General features: G+C 39.7%; 2 non-coding genes and 1 pseudogene across 2 annotated transcripts; 2 read left to right on the top strand and 1 right to left on the bottom strand.

Moving 5' to 3' along the window:
- Positions 1-2,442: 2,442 nt before the first annotated feature.
- Positions 2,443-2,513, top strand: Trnag-gcc (transfer RNA glycine (anticodon GCC)). The gene has a single exon. It is a non-coding gene; the product is annotated as a tRNA-Gly (tRNA).
- Positions 2,514-2,769: 256 nt separating this feature from the next.
- On the bottom strand, positions 2,770-2,841 carry Trnaa-cgc (transfer RNA alanine (anticodon CGC)). Its single transcript has one exon. It is a non-coding gene; the product is annotated as a tRNA-Ala (tRNA).
- LOC101718038 (leucine carboxyl methyltransferase 1-like) lies at positions 2,775-11,636 on the top strand (annotated as a pseudogene).
- The last annotated feature ends 1,278 nt before the right edge of the window (positions 11,637-12,914 follow it).

Below are 12,914 nucleotides of genomic sequence, written 5' to 3'. Positions count from 1 at the left end.
CAGTGACGGGGGTATCTAGGACAGAGGAGTAGGTGACGTTGCACAGCATTTTTGTGCTTTCTTCCTCTCCGCCAATCTCATGGGAAGAGTTTATGTGAACGCAGGAGCAGAATAGACTGGGGCAAGTGTTAGTTTATGCCCAACCAGGAGACACTGTCAGCCAGCCCTGTGACCTTTTTACACTTGACCGACCACACCAATAACAAAATCCATTGCCTACCAGCTTTCCTAATTTTATCTTGGATTCCATTTCCCTTCTCAAAGGCTTGATTTGTCAATTATCTGCCCACTTTCTCCTGAATCATCTCTTCTCTGCCCAATTACTCCCAGGATCACACACCACTTCTAGTAATTCCTTTCTTAAATATACACATTCACCATTGAATGCTCTTGGTTGTACCAAAATGCATGATGCAAAGCCACTTAATAAAGATCTTTAATAAAGTCTAGATAGAGAAGAAACACTCAGGATATCTCAATCCCTCACTTTCCACGGGGTAATCCACAGTGTCCCTTCAAGTCTTAGGATGGTTGTCACAGCCCCAAGCATTATACCCCCATGAGGCAGTTCTACAAGGGAAAAAGGGCGAAAAAGATCTTACTATTTTTCCCAGAAGTCCCTAGTTGACCATACTTCTGCTTACTAAACCCACCCCAGATCAATTTTTGGAAAAGAACATGAGGTAACTGGCTTAGATCACCACACTTGTCTCTGGGCTTAGGTACACTTGAAGGCCTTTAACAAGAAAGAACAGAAAGTGGCCTTTAGGTAGGGCACTAATAAGCCTATATTGTACTTATTTGATTCCTTTTCTCTGTTTTAAACCTTTCTTAGTACATTTCACATTCTGAGATGCTTTTAGATTGTTTTATAGTCTGAATCGTAATATTCTGGAAGTCTAAATGGTTTTTTAAAAAGTTTTCTGCTGTTTTGTAGTCTGGGGATTGATCCTCAGGGCCTGGCATAAGTTCAGTGTACACTCACCCCTGAACGATAACCCAGCCTCAAAGATTTTAGTTCCAGTTTGTAATCTACTAAGCACATGCAAATAAGCAGAGAGCTTTAAAATGCACTGGTGGAATTGCAGTGGTAGGGCAAAAAAGTTGGTCTCACCAGCCAATGGCCCAGGGGTAGCTACGAAAGTTGGATCCCTTCACACTGGAATTTTCAAACCACATCTCTCCTCTATTATCTCATTTTAAAGAACAAGTTAAGGTTTTAAGAAGTAAAATCATTTGACCTCTTTCTTTTACACATTACTTAGGATCATAGGATTTCCTGCTTCCCTAATCTTTTTATATCTTTTATGTCTTTTTAATTCTATAATATCTTCAAAGTTTGCTCTTTACCCACACACCAAAAAAGTTCTTTAGAAATAAATACTAATGTAGAAGCCTTTATGATGGAGAAAGCCTCTTATGCTCTTTCTCTACTATTTTTAATATGTAGGACCCTGAGCTACAATGTAAAATTTCAGGTACAAACATGCAGTGGTTTATTCTGATGGAGGCAGAACAGGACAGTGGCTAAGCACCCAGACACTGAATATAGTATTACATATGTTTCATTCTGGCCTATGAGGGCCTCAGTTTTTTCATTTGTTAAGTGGTAATAATTATAATGCTTTCCTTTCTGTATTATATAAGTTCATGCGCAAGCTTGACACATAGTAACGCCTATATTTTAGCTGTTATTTTCTCTTATTTTTCCTAGAGTCCTTGTTGGTATTTTCTGTCTCAGAAGTAAAGGGTCAGTGATACCTAAATTCACAGGCTTCTATCTTACATTGAATCATTTCCATAAATTCATTTTATTCACTTTATTTTCTGCTCCTCATAGATCTTTTTGTATCTTTGGCCATTTCACCTTCCATGGAAACTAAGAATAAAAGCTCAAACATATACTAGAGTTGAAAGGGGCCTAGAGATTAAGTCAATCATAAATGAAGAAAAGGGGCAGTTTAGAGAATTCAGGCCACTGGGCTGTAATCACTAACATTTCAAAGTTCTCTGTAACATCAGCTATGGTAGTTCAATCCTCTCTACAAGTCAGTGTTCAAGTTTCCATACCCTGGTCTCTGGTTCCTATTTCCAATGCTGAACAAATTTCTACCACGTATTTGTCCGAAAACTAAAATAATAAAAGAAACAAAAAAAGAGAAGGACCTGTTATTGATCTAAATGACTGAAAATAAACTAAGAGATTGTGTAATCCTATACACACGAAATTCTCATTTACCTTCTCAACAAAGACAGTTTTCAAAAGAATCTCATACAGTTCAACAGTAGTTAGTATAATGACTATTTTTGGAAACTTTTAATATTTTCTCAATATTTTGTACCCTTTTAATTAGAAATACTATTATTTTTAATTTTGAACAGACACACACAAAGATGATTGTGCATAGAGAAATATCTTGTTGTACAGCTTCACAAGCATCAGCATTGGTGGTTCAGTGGTAGAATTCTCGCCTGCCACGCGGGAGGCCCGGGTTCGATTCCCGGCCAATGCACATTTTCACTTTTGCTTTTATATTATGTCAACAATCACCCGGAAGCAAAATAAGATCTTTAATCTTCGGCCTTAAGAAGGAAAACACGAAGCAAGGCTAATTTTTCATGCAGCTGTATTTCGAACCCTAAAAAAAAATGCGGATTTCTTTTGGCTTTCCTTTTTGATTGTTTTCGGCGTCATAGATATGAGCAAAAGTGTACTGCCTATTTAATAGGAAAGTTTCAAGAGGAAAAAAATAAACCTACGGCCATTCCTGGAGATGCCGGGGATTGAACCCGGGACCTCACACATGCGAAGCGCGCGCTCTACCACTGAGCTACATCCCCCAGCCGGAGAGCAGTTTTCTATTAGAGGTACTCATTCAGTTGACTTAGCTCTAGTCAAGTAATTGTAGACAGAACTCGAGCTCATTTTAGTGGGTGTTCTTAAAATGTATTCTTTCCTCTTCTCACTCCTGTCTTAAACTGTTTTCGTTGTGTATCTGTAACCAATGCAACCAACGGCAACAAAAACTTAACCGGTGCTCTGAGAAGCAAAGAGCCCGACTCCCGGGCACAGCGTCCCCACGCTGGCAGCCCAGCGGGGACACAGGGGGCGGGACTTCGCCGCGCAGAGTTCCTGCCCAGCCAGATTCCGTGGGCTCACTTGCGCAGGCGCCACAGCTTGGCGGGGCGGCCGCCGGGTGTGCGGCCTTGGGTTTTGCGCAGGGCTGGAATGCCAACTTTCGCCCAGACCCAGACCTGGAGTTCAGGTCCAGCACAGGAGACACGCTGCGAACGTCACCCCTGCTGCCCAAGGAGGTCTGTTCCTAAAGCAGAGTTGTGCGGATCGCCTCTTTGCGCGCATCGCCTCTTTGCGCGCAGAAAACTTGAACACGCCCCCTCCCTCCGGAAGAGCCCCTACGCTTCAGCAAAATAACTTATTCACCCCACAGATCAGGTTGTGTAGGGATCACGAGCAGTCTTGCAGATCAAACGAACTTTGCAGTTTGCTTTTCATTTGCATGGGCCTCAGACCGAAAGAAATAAAACGCAGCCATTCTATGGCTTAATCATACAGAAATATTGTCTCCGTTTGATATTTACTCCTTGGGCCAATCTGACTGGTTGATAAATGATGATAGAAATCTAAATCACTGAATTTCTCCTTTACTATTCTCAACAATCACTCACCTCTAATTGCTCCCCAGGCCTAAATTTAAAGACCTGCTACCTTGAGTCGCCTTCCCTGGGAAATTGCCTCTCTCCAGTTGGTTGAGTGCTAGGTTATTGGAGAGCTATCTTGCAGTATAGAGAAATAGGGTGCACGCTGAGTGGATACCAGCCCAGGAGGTGTAAGGCTGGGTGGTATAAGCTTCAGACACTCTGATGGCAGCAAGAGACAGGTCTGGTTTCAGGGGAGCTGGGAGGCGACCTGTAACTCTGACTTGTACAGGTAGCACTGTGAGGGTCTAGATTTCCACTCCCTTCAATTGCGCAGAACACCCCGGTTAAATGGAAGGGTCAGCTCACCAAAAGATGAGCGGAAAGCAGAAGTTTCAAAATCACTCCGGGTAAACCACAAGCTTCATAGTCAACTGCTGGATTAAAAATGAATAAAAACCAATTATAACAATTTAAACAATGGGTCATAATCACTTCATGGGAGCAAGCCATATACTAATCAAATTCAACTAAAATATAGAATGTCCAAAAACATCAGTGGGTGGTCCAAGGACCTAAGGAGCTCCACTATAAGCCTGAGCATTTTCAAATCACCCTACACTTCCTCTTAAGGCACTAGAACATCAACATGTCAACTGATTGTGAATTAGAAACTGCAGACACAGCCATTTCTCTACTCCAGTGCAAATTACAATCATAATACTCAATTAATTGTGAAAGAAGCATATTTTGCCTCTGGTGAGCTCTCTTTGACATTCTTTTTAGGATCTCCTTTCTCAAGTAGCTGTTTATTTCTCCATCACCTGAGGCCTTCCCTTCCTGGGACTTCTCAAGCAAGCATGCACTTCAGAGCTACACCAGAGGAGCTTGCTGGTAAGTGCTCACTCCTCCAGTTACACATCTTCAAAGCCATGTATGTGCACCCAACAAAGAAAATGAGGCTGATCGATAGAGCCAACAGAGAGTGTGAAATTATTTCATTGGCCTGACTTAGCCCCAAAGCAAGGCTGTAACTTAGCAGGCTTTTCCAGCAACTGAAGTTAATGGAGAGGTGTATTGGGAGGGAAACTTTTGGGTTAGGGGGCCTTGTCAGAAAATTCCTTGGATCACATCTATTCCCTGTGCAAACAAAATTACCTCAACATACTCAAAGACGTAGAGGGGCCAGGCAGACCAAAATGTCCAAAAGTATTGTTATTTCTTATAAGAAAATTTTTTAAAAAGAAAAGAAAGCTATTTCTATCTTCATTGCTTCACACATTTCTTTTGAGGAGATTCTGTTTCTTTCTATTTCACACATCACAGACATACACATACCATTCACAAAGATTGACCCAAGGCCCCCTTTTGAAGCAGATGATGTACATCTCTGGCACTGCTTTTAAATTTCTTTGCTTCAGCTCTTGGTGCTCTTGGTCCAGCAGATGTTGAGAATCCTTCTCCCAGAGGTGGCTAGATGCCGAGGTGTTTATCCCAAGTCCACACAGTGGTTCTTACTCCTGACTGTACATGAGAATCACTAGGGAATCCTTTGAAAAATGCTGGTGAATGCATGAATCCAAGCCAAGACCAACTAAATCAAATTCTCTAAGGGTGGCTCCAGGTATCAGTATCCTTATATATTATAAGGATATATACTATATATTAAAAGAATATGTATATATACGACTGACAAAGATTCAATATACTGGGCCGGGGATTTAGTTCAGTGGTTCCACTGCCTGCCTCACAAGCTAAGGACCCGAGTTCGATCCCCGGTACCAAAAAAAAAAAAGATTCAATATACTGTATAATGTGATGTATATATATATATATATATATATATATATATATGCAGTGTGTAAAGATTATAACAATCCAATTAATTAGCATATACATCATGCTGTGCATCAGATCCTCAGAAAATGTTCTATACTGGGAAGCTTCTACTGTTGACCATCATCTTCCCATTTCTCCCAATATCTTTTTAAACTCTCTGATGGTTCCAATGTGCAGTTAAGACTGAGAGCCACTGCCCAAGAGCAATTTATATATCAACACAGATTCCTATTACTAGGCTGGTGGTTCTCAACCTTGGCTGCACATTTGCAACACTTGGTAAACTCCAAAAAGAACTGATGCATCGATCTCATCCCCAAATGTACTGCTTGAGTGGGTCTAGGGTGCCTCAAGGATGAGATTTTTGAAGGGCTTCCAGGTAATTCTAATATGCAGCCAAGGTAGAGAGGCACTGCATTCAAGCAAATCCTTTCTCAAGTTCTTCACTCAGTGTGTGAACACTCAGGGTTGCCATAATTCTCAAAGTGGAAGGCTCATTGCCCAGAAACCCCCTTCACTCAGAAATTAGTGTTGCTAGAGAATGAAAGAAGCTGACTCATTTCAACTTCTCCTCCCTATTTTCCTTCAAGTAAAATGAAACTAGTAGAGACAGTGTCCAAGTGCTAAAAACAAGCTTTTCTTGTCCTCAAATTCTGCTTCTTCCACCCACTTTCATGTTACATGAATGGATTCCTTAAGTGAGGTGGCTCTGCGGATTTGCCGGCAGCTACGAAGGCTCAAGAAAGGCCTAGGAGAGGGGTGGGAAATGGATGTGATCTGTACTTGGTATCTGACGATAACCACTGCTTAGAGCTTTCCAGATAGAAAAGGATTGGATTGCTTTACTCAATACCTAAAGAACCAAGAAGGTTTTTTGTTTGTTTGTTTTTAATGGGGTACAGATGTGTATGAATACCTGGTCATGGTGGCCCACTCTTGTAATCCCAGCACTGAAGCAGGAGGATTGCTGCAAGTTCCAGGCTATCTTGGGCTACATAGTGAGTTTAAGACCAGCCTGAGCTACAAAGTGAGATCCTGTCTCAAAACAAAACAAAAAAAAGTGTATGAATAGACAGCTGAAGATCTGGTGGGCACGCTTTCTCGTGTCAGGAACTCTACCTGCTGTTGGGACCAGCCATGGAGAAGTCATCTCGGTACCACACAAGATCATCACTCACCTTCAAAAATAGGGAGGTGTCTTGGATGGGGACTATGGGTGAGAAAGATTCGGTCAGTTCTGTGTAACTTACTGATGGAGCACCGGGTAACATGGCAAGCTCGGCACAGGTGACGCAGAACACCAAGGAACACACGTTCTGACGAGGACACATACACTGTCACTGATGCAGTGAGCTAGAGATTAAGCTCAGGGCACTGTGAGGGCATCTGGAGACGGTGCCTTCTGTATGCTTGGCAGAGAGGGGACAGGTATGGGCTGATGGCACATGGAACAGAAAGACAGTAGAGAACAGTGGTTGGCTCTGATGAAGACCTCAAAGGTGGTACTAAAAAGGGACTTCTAAGGCCAGCCTGAATTACATAGTGAGACCCCATCTCAAAAAAACAAAAACAACAAACAAACAAAAAACAAGAGAATGAGAGATTAAGAGACTTCTTTTTCTTTCAGTGCTAGGAATTGGAGCCAAGACCTTATGCATGCTAGGCAAGCACTGAACCAATGAGTTACATCAACAGCCTTTTTTTTTTTTTGGTACCGAGAGTCAAACTCAGGACTTTGTGCTTTCCAGGCAGGCATGGTGCCACTGAGCTAAATCCCTGGCCCTATTTTTATATTTTTATTTCAAGATAGCAACACACTAAGTTGCCAGGCTAGCCTCCAACTTGCAATCCTCCTGCCTCTGCCTCCTGAGTACTTGGAATTACAAGTGTGCACCATTACAGCTTTTGTTTCTTTACTGTTTTTTTTTTATTGGCACATTTTAGATATACATAATGATAACTTTTATCATACGGAATTTGTACCTGTACATGGTATATCTTGCTTCTTTTTTCCCATTCCCCTCCCCTCCCTTCAACCCCTCTTCTTCTCCTTATTTACAAAAGATTTGTTTCCATTTTTTCCTTTTATTCTCTTTTTTCCTTTGTACCTTCCTTCCTTTCACCCTCCCCCTGCCTTGCTTCCCTTTTCATTTGAAGATTTTCTTCCCATTTCCTAATATCTATTATTTATTTTGGTCCTTATTTACACTTTTGGCTTCTCACACCAGAGAAAAAATGCAGTATTTAAGCACATGTGTCTGATTTATTACACTTACAAGTATGATCTCAAAGTGTATTCATTTAGCCAGAAATGTAGCAAGCTTGTCCTTCTTTATGGCAGAGTAGTTCTCCATTGTATTAAAAAATATATCTTCTTTATCCACTCATCAGTTGATGGGCATTTGGGCTATTTCCAAGATTTAGCTATTACAAACTGTGTTGCTATAAACATGGATGTGCATATATCACTGTGGTATGATGCTTTTAATTTTTTCTGGAAGATACCAAGAAGGGGAATAGCTGGGTCAAATGGGACCGCTAGCTTTAGTTTTTTGCGGAATCTCCACGCTGATTTCCACAATGGTTCCACAAGTCTACACTCCCACTGACAGTGGAGAAGGGTTCCTTTTTCCCTACAGCCACCCCAGCATTTGTTATTGGTTGATATCTTGATAATAGCCATTCTTTCTGGAGTGAGATGGAATATAAACGTTGTTTTAATTTGTATCTTTCGTGACCAGTGATGTGGAATATTTTTTCATATATTTATTTGCTGTTTCTACTTCTCTATCTGAGAAGTATCTGTTCATTTCAGGTGCCATTTTTTAATTGGGTCTTTAAATTTGGGTGGTCTGATTTTTTGACTTCTTTGTATATTTTAGATATTAGTCCTTTGTCTGAGGAACAGCTGGCAAAATTTTTTTTCCCACCTTGTGGATTGTCTCGTCACTCTGGTTTCTTTTGCTGTGCAAAAGATGAGATCTTTTTAATAAGATGAAATTCCCCCCCCCAAAAAAAAAGATGAGATCCCAATTGTTGATTCTTTGTGATATTTCTGATGTAATCAGGTTTTTTTTTTCATAAAGTCTTTGCCTACAACAATGTTTTCAAGAGTTCTGCCTAGTCTATCTTCCAGCAGATTTAGTGTTTCTGCTCTGTTCTAATATTTAGATCTTTGATCCATTTTGATTTTAGTTTAATGCATAGTGAAATATATGGGTCTAGTTTTAATTTTCAGTATGTGGAAAGCCAGTTTTTCCAGCACCATTTATTTAAGTGGCTATCTTTCTTCCAGTGAAGATGTTTGATTCTTTATTCAAAGATAAGGTGGCTGAGTGTGTTTGGAGTTCTTTCTTTCTTTCTTTTTTTGGTACCGGGGATCGAACTTGGGTCTTTGTACTTGCACAGCAGGCAGCAAAACCACTGAGCTAAATCCTGGCCCTGGAGTTGTTTCTGCATCTTCTAATCTCTTCCACTGATCCTTGCGCCTGCAGCCCCCCGCCCCCGTATCACGCTCTTTCTATTTTATTTATTTATTTATTTATTTATTTATTTATTTATTTATTGGTACCGGGGATCAAACTCAGGTCCTTTCTCTTGTGAGGCAGGCAGCAGAACCAATCATGCTCTTTCTAGTATAATTTCAACTCAGGGATTGTGATGCCCCATACCTTTCTTTTGCTATTCTAGGTCTCTTCTGGTTCCAAATGAATTTTAGGAGCATTTTCTCTAATTCTGTGAGATATGCTATTGGTATTTTTGACCGGGATTACATTAAATCTATGTAACAATTTTGGGAATATGGCCATTTTTACTATATTGGTTCTTCCTACCCCAAAACAAGGGATATCCTTCCATTTTCTGATATCCTTTTCAATCTCCTTTCTCAGGGTACTTTACTTTTCAATGAAAAGTTCTTTTACTTTCTTTGTTAGGTTGATTCCTCGGTGTTTCTTTTTTTTTTGGATGCTATTGTGAAAGGAGTTATTTCTTTATTCTCTCTCTCTCTCAGTGAGTTTATTATTTGTGTAGAGGAATGCCATTGAGTTTTGAGTATTGATTTTGTATCCAGCTATGCTACTGAATTTGGTTATTAGATCTAGAGGTGTTTTGGTGGAGTCTTTTGATCCTCTATGTAGAGTATCATGTCATCTGCAAATAACAATAATTTAACGTCTTCCCTTTCTAACCTTATTTATTTTATTTCTTTCTCTTGTATAATTGCTCTGGCTAATGTTTCCAGAGCTATATTGAATAAGAGTAGTGATAATGGACATCCTTGTCTTGTTCCTGATTTTAGAGTGAAAGCTTTCAATTTTTTTCCATGTAGTATGATGTTGGCTGTTGGTTTCTCATAGATGGATTTTATGAGATTGAGATAAAGACCATATATTCCAATTTTCTGTAGGATTTTTATCATAAATGGGTTTTAGACTTTGTCAAACACATTTTCTACATCTACTGAGTTGATCATATGGTTTTTGTACTTGGCTCTGTTAATATGGTTTAATACATTTATTGATTTATGTATGTTGAACCATCCCTGCATACCTGGGATGAATCTTACTTGGTCATGGTGTATAATATTCTTGAGGATTTGCTGCATTCTGTTTGCCAGTATCTTACGGAGGATTTTGGTGTCTATGTTCATTAGGGAGATTGGCCTGTAGTTCTCTTTTTTGGTTGGCTCCTTCTCTGGTTTTGGTATTAAGGGCAAGCAACTTTTTGAAATACATTATTTTGCTTCTCTGAGTCATAACTATTAGTAATTAATAATTAATTATTATTAATTATCATTAATAACAAGATGGGACCAAAAAGCTACTTGTTACATTTAATTCAGAAAAAGTTAATAAACATTATTCTTTTCAATAAGTACCCCCAAGTGAAAAATTATAGTGATTATAATTTGCATTTAGAATTAGAACTATTTATTTAACAGTAAGTTATATCTTACTTGGAAAGTTGCAAATTCTATAATTTAGATTCTGATTATAATATATTAAAACAGAAGGAGGTATATATTTAAGATGACATTTAAGAGGAAAGACAATACCAAAAGCTTATATATCTGGAAATTATCAATAGTCAGTTTAAGAAAGGGTGTTTTAAGATTGGAAGGAAGGAATTAGAAGAAAATACTAGGGAGCATGTCTGCTTGAGTACTACACAAAACAAACAAAAACTATGCAGTCATCATTGGCTGCTGGCATGAACCCTACATTGAGCACCTTGAAACTGTCTAAAGAGAGGCCCCCGAAATTAATCGCACATTTTGTTCAAGTCCAGGGTATCAGCCAGCTTACAAAAGCTTTGCTCTGGAAGATAGAATATCATTATCAAATTCTCAACCTTGGGACTGGGATGGATACCACCTTCTGGAAGTTAAAGGATGAAGATCTTCTCCCAAATAAATATTTTGAAGTTGAATTTTCACATTAAAGCTGCACAACATCAAAAGCAAGGCTGCTCTCGCCAAACCCACTGTAGAATTACATTCAGATGGGCGGGGGATTTAGCTCAGTGGTTTGGCTGCCTGCCTCACAAGTGCAAGGTCCCGAGTTTGATCCCCGGTACCAAAAAAAATAAAGAATTACATTCAGAGGACACAGTTTAGATGAATGGGCACATACTGCATTCAAAGAGATTTGCCATTATTGGAGAAGACCTCTGAGATCTACCTGAACTGGAAGAGAAATTAAAGAAATATAACATAAATATACAGTTTTCAGTGCTCCTGATAACTGAATGTGTGCTGAATTACATGACTCCGGAGGGGTTGGCAAACCTCAGAAAGTGAGCAGCCATCAGCTTTGAGACAGCCATGTTCATAAACTACAAACAGGTAAACATGGATGATAATGAAAACCTTTGGAGACGACAGTGTCACCTGGCAGGAGTGGAAACCTGCAAGTTATTAGAGTTGCAGGGAGAGCAGCTCCTGTCGAAGGGGTGGGAAACAGCATCCGTGGTGGACATAATGGAGTTGTACAGCAGGCTGCTCCCACCAAGTGAGCAGAATAGAATCCTTTGAATTCTTGGATTAAATGGACCTTCTGAAGCAGCTTATGCATCATTACTGCCTGTGCTGGGCGATCAGAGGAGGGCAGGAGCTTGGTTTGAAGGAGATATCTTGTTAATCCATGAAGGCTCCTTCTGAGCTAGAAGCGGAAGCCTCTACTCTTCCCAGAGGAAGCTGAGGATCTTTCTAAGTGATGGGTGGCCTCATCTGCTGGTCTCTTCCCACACTCAGAGAACTTCAGTTACAAGGGTGCTGACTGCACTACTTCCTGTTCTTGTTGATTTATTGTTGTTTAAGTAAATCCCCACCCCCCAAAAAAATGACTGGTAGGGAAAAAAATAGTTTTCCTGACAGGGTAGGAAAGATTTTCCCAAATTTAGATGGTTGTTCAACCATTGGCATTTCTTTTGTCTTATACTACAAGGCCATTCCCAGAAGCCAATAACAGGATACACATTTTTGTTATGTTGGTCTCTGATGGAGGTCTTATTTTGCACATAACTCATGCTGGCTTGATGCTTAAGAGTAAATACAAGCCAGGTATGGGGGTGCATGTCTGTTAATACCAGCACTCTGGGAAGTTGAGGCAGGTGGATTGCAAGTTCAAGCACAGCCTGAGCAACTTAGTGACTTAGCAAGATCCTGTCTCAAAATAAAATATTTTTAAGGGATCAACTCCCAGTTAAAAGAAAGAAAAAAAGAAAGAAAAACTAGATACAAGATTCTACTGGAGTTATGAAGATAAAACTCAATTATGTGATGGTTACAAAACTTAGTAAAGTTACTAAAAATCCCTTAATTGTGCAATTAAAAATGGTGAATGTTACAATGTGTAAATTATAATTTGATAAAAAATTTGAAAAAGTGCTATGTAAGGGTTAGGGATTTAGCTCAGTGGTTTTGCCACCTGCTGCGCAAGCGCAAGGACCCGAGTTCGATCCCCGGTACCAAAACAAAACAAAAAAGTGCTATGTAAAGAATGGAATGTGTTAGCAATAGAATGAGATTTATGTGACAGTAAGAAGTTACTTGTACAGTGTTATTGATGTGAAAAGCAAAAGGTGATGCATGGAAGAAGAAAAATGGAGGATAAAAGATACCGATTTTCTGTGAGTATAGAAGGAATGGAGGAAATAGTTGGTACCAATATAGGGAACCTATTGCCAAGAAGGAACCGATAACCATGAACAGTTATAAGGAGTGCTAATTGTGTGTGGGGTGCTAAACTATGCCCGTTCGTAAAAACGAATTGCAGTACAACATGACAAATTATGTAATGGAGTTTTGCATAGAAGATTAAAGGAAGAAGCCAACACTCAAGAACGTTGTCACTTGCCTGAGTTCATGCAAGTAGAAAATTGAAAGCACAAGTTATACCAAGGTTATCTCACCCTCA

The sequence above is a fragment of the Heterocephalus glaber genome, unplaced genomic scaffold, assembly GCF_053883595.1.
Source record: "Heterocephalus glaber isolate CG9 unplaced genomic scaffold, H.glaber_assembly_v1.0 deba00000347, whole genome shotgun sequence".
NCBI classification, from domain to species: Eukaryota; Metazoa; Chordata; class Mammalia; order Rodentia; family Bathyergidae; genus Heterocephalus; species Heterocephalus glaber.
The sequence above is the reverse complement of the archived record's forward strand: the minus strand, read 5'-3'. Positions and strand labels throughout refer to the sequence as shown.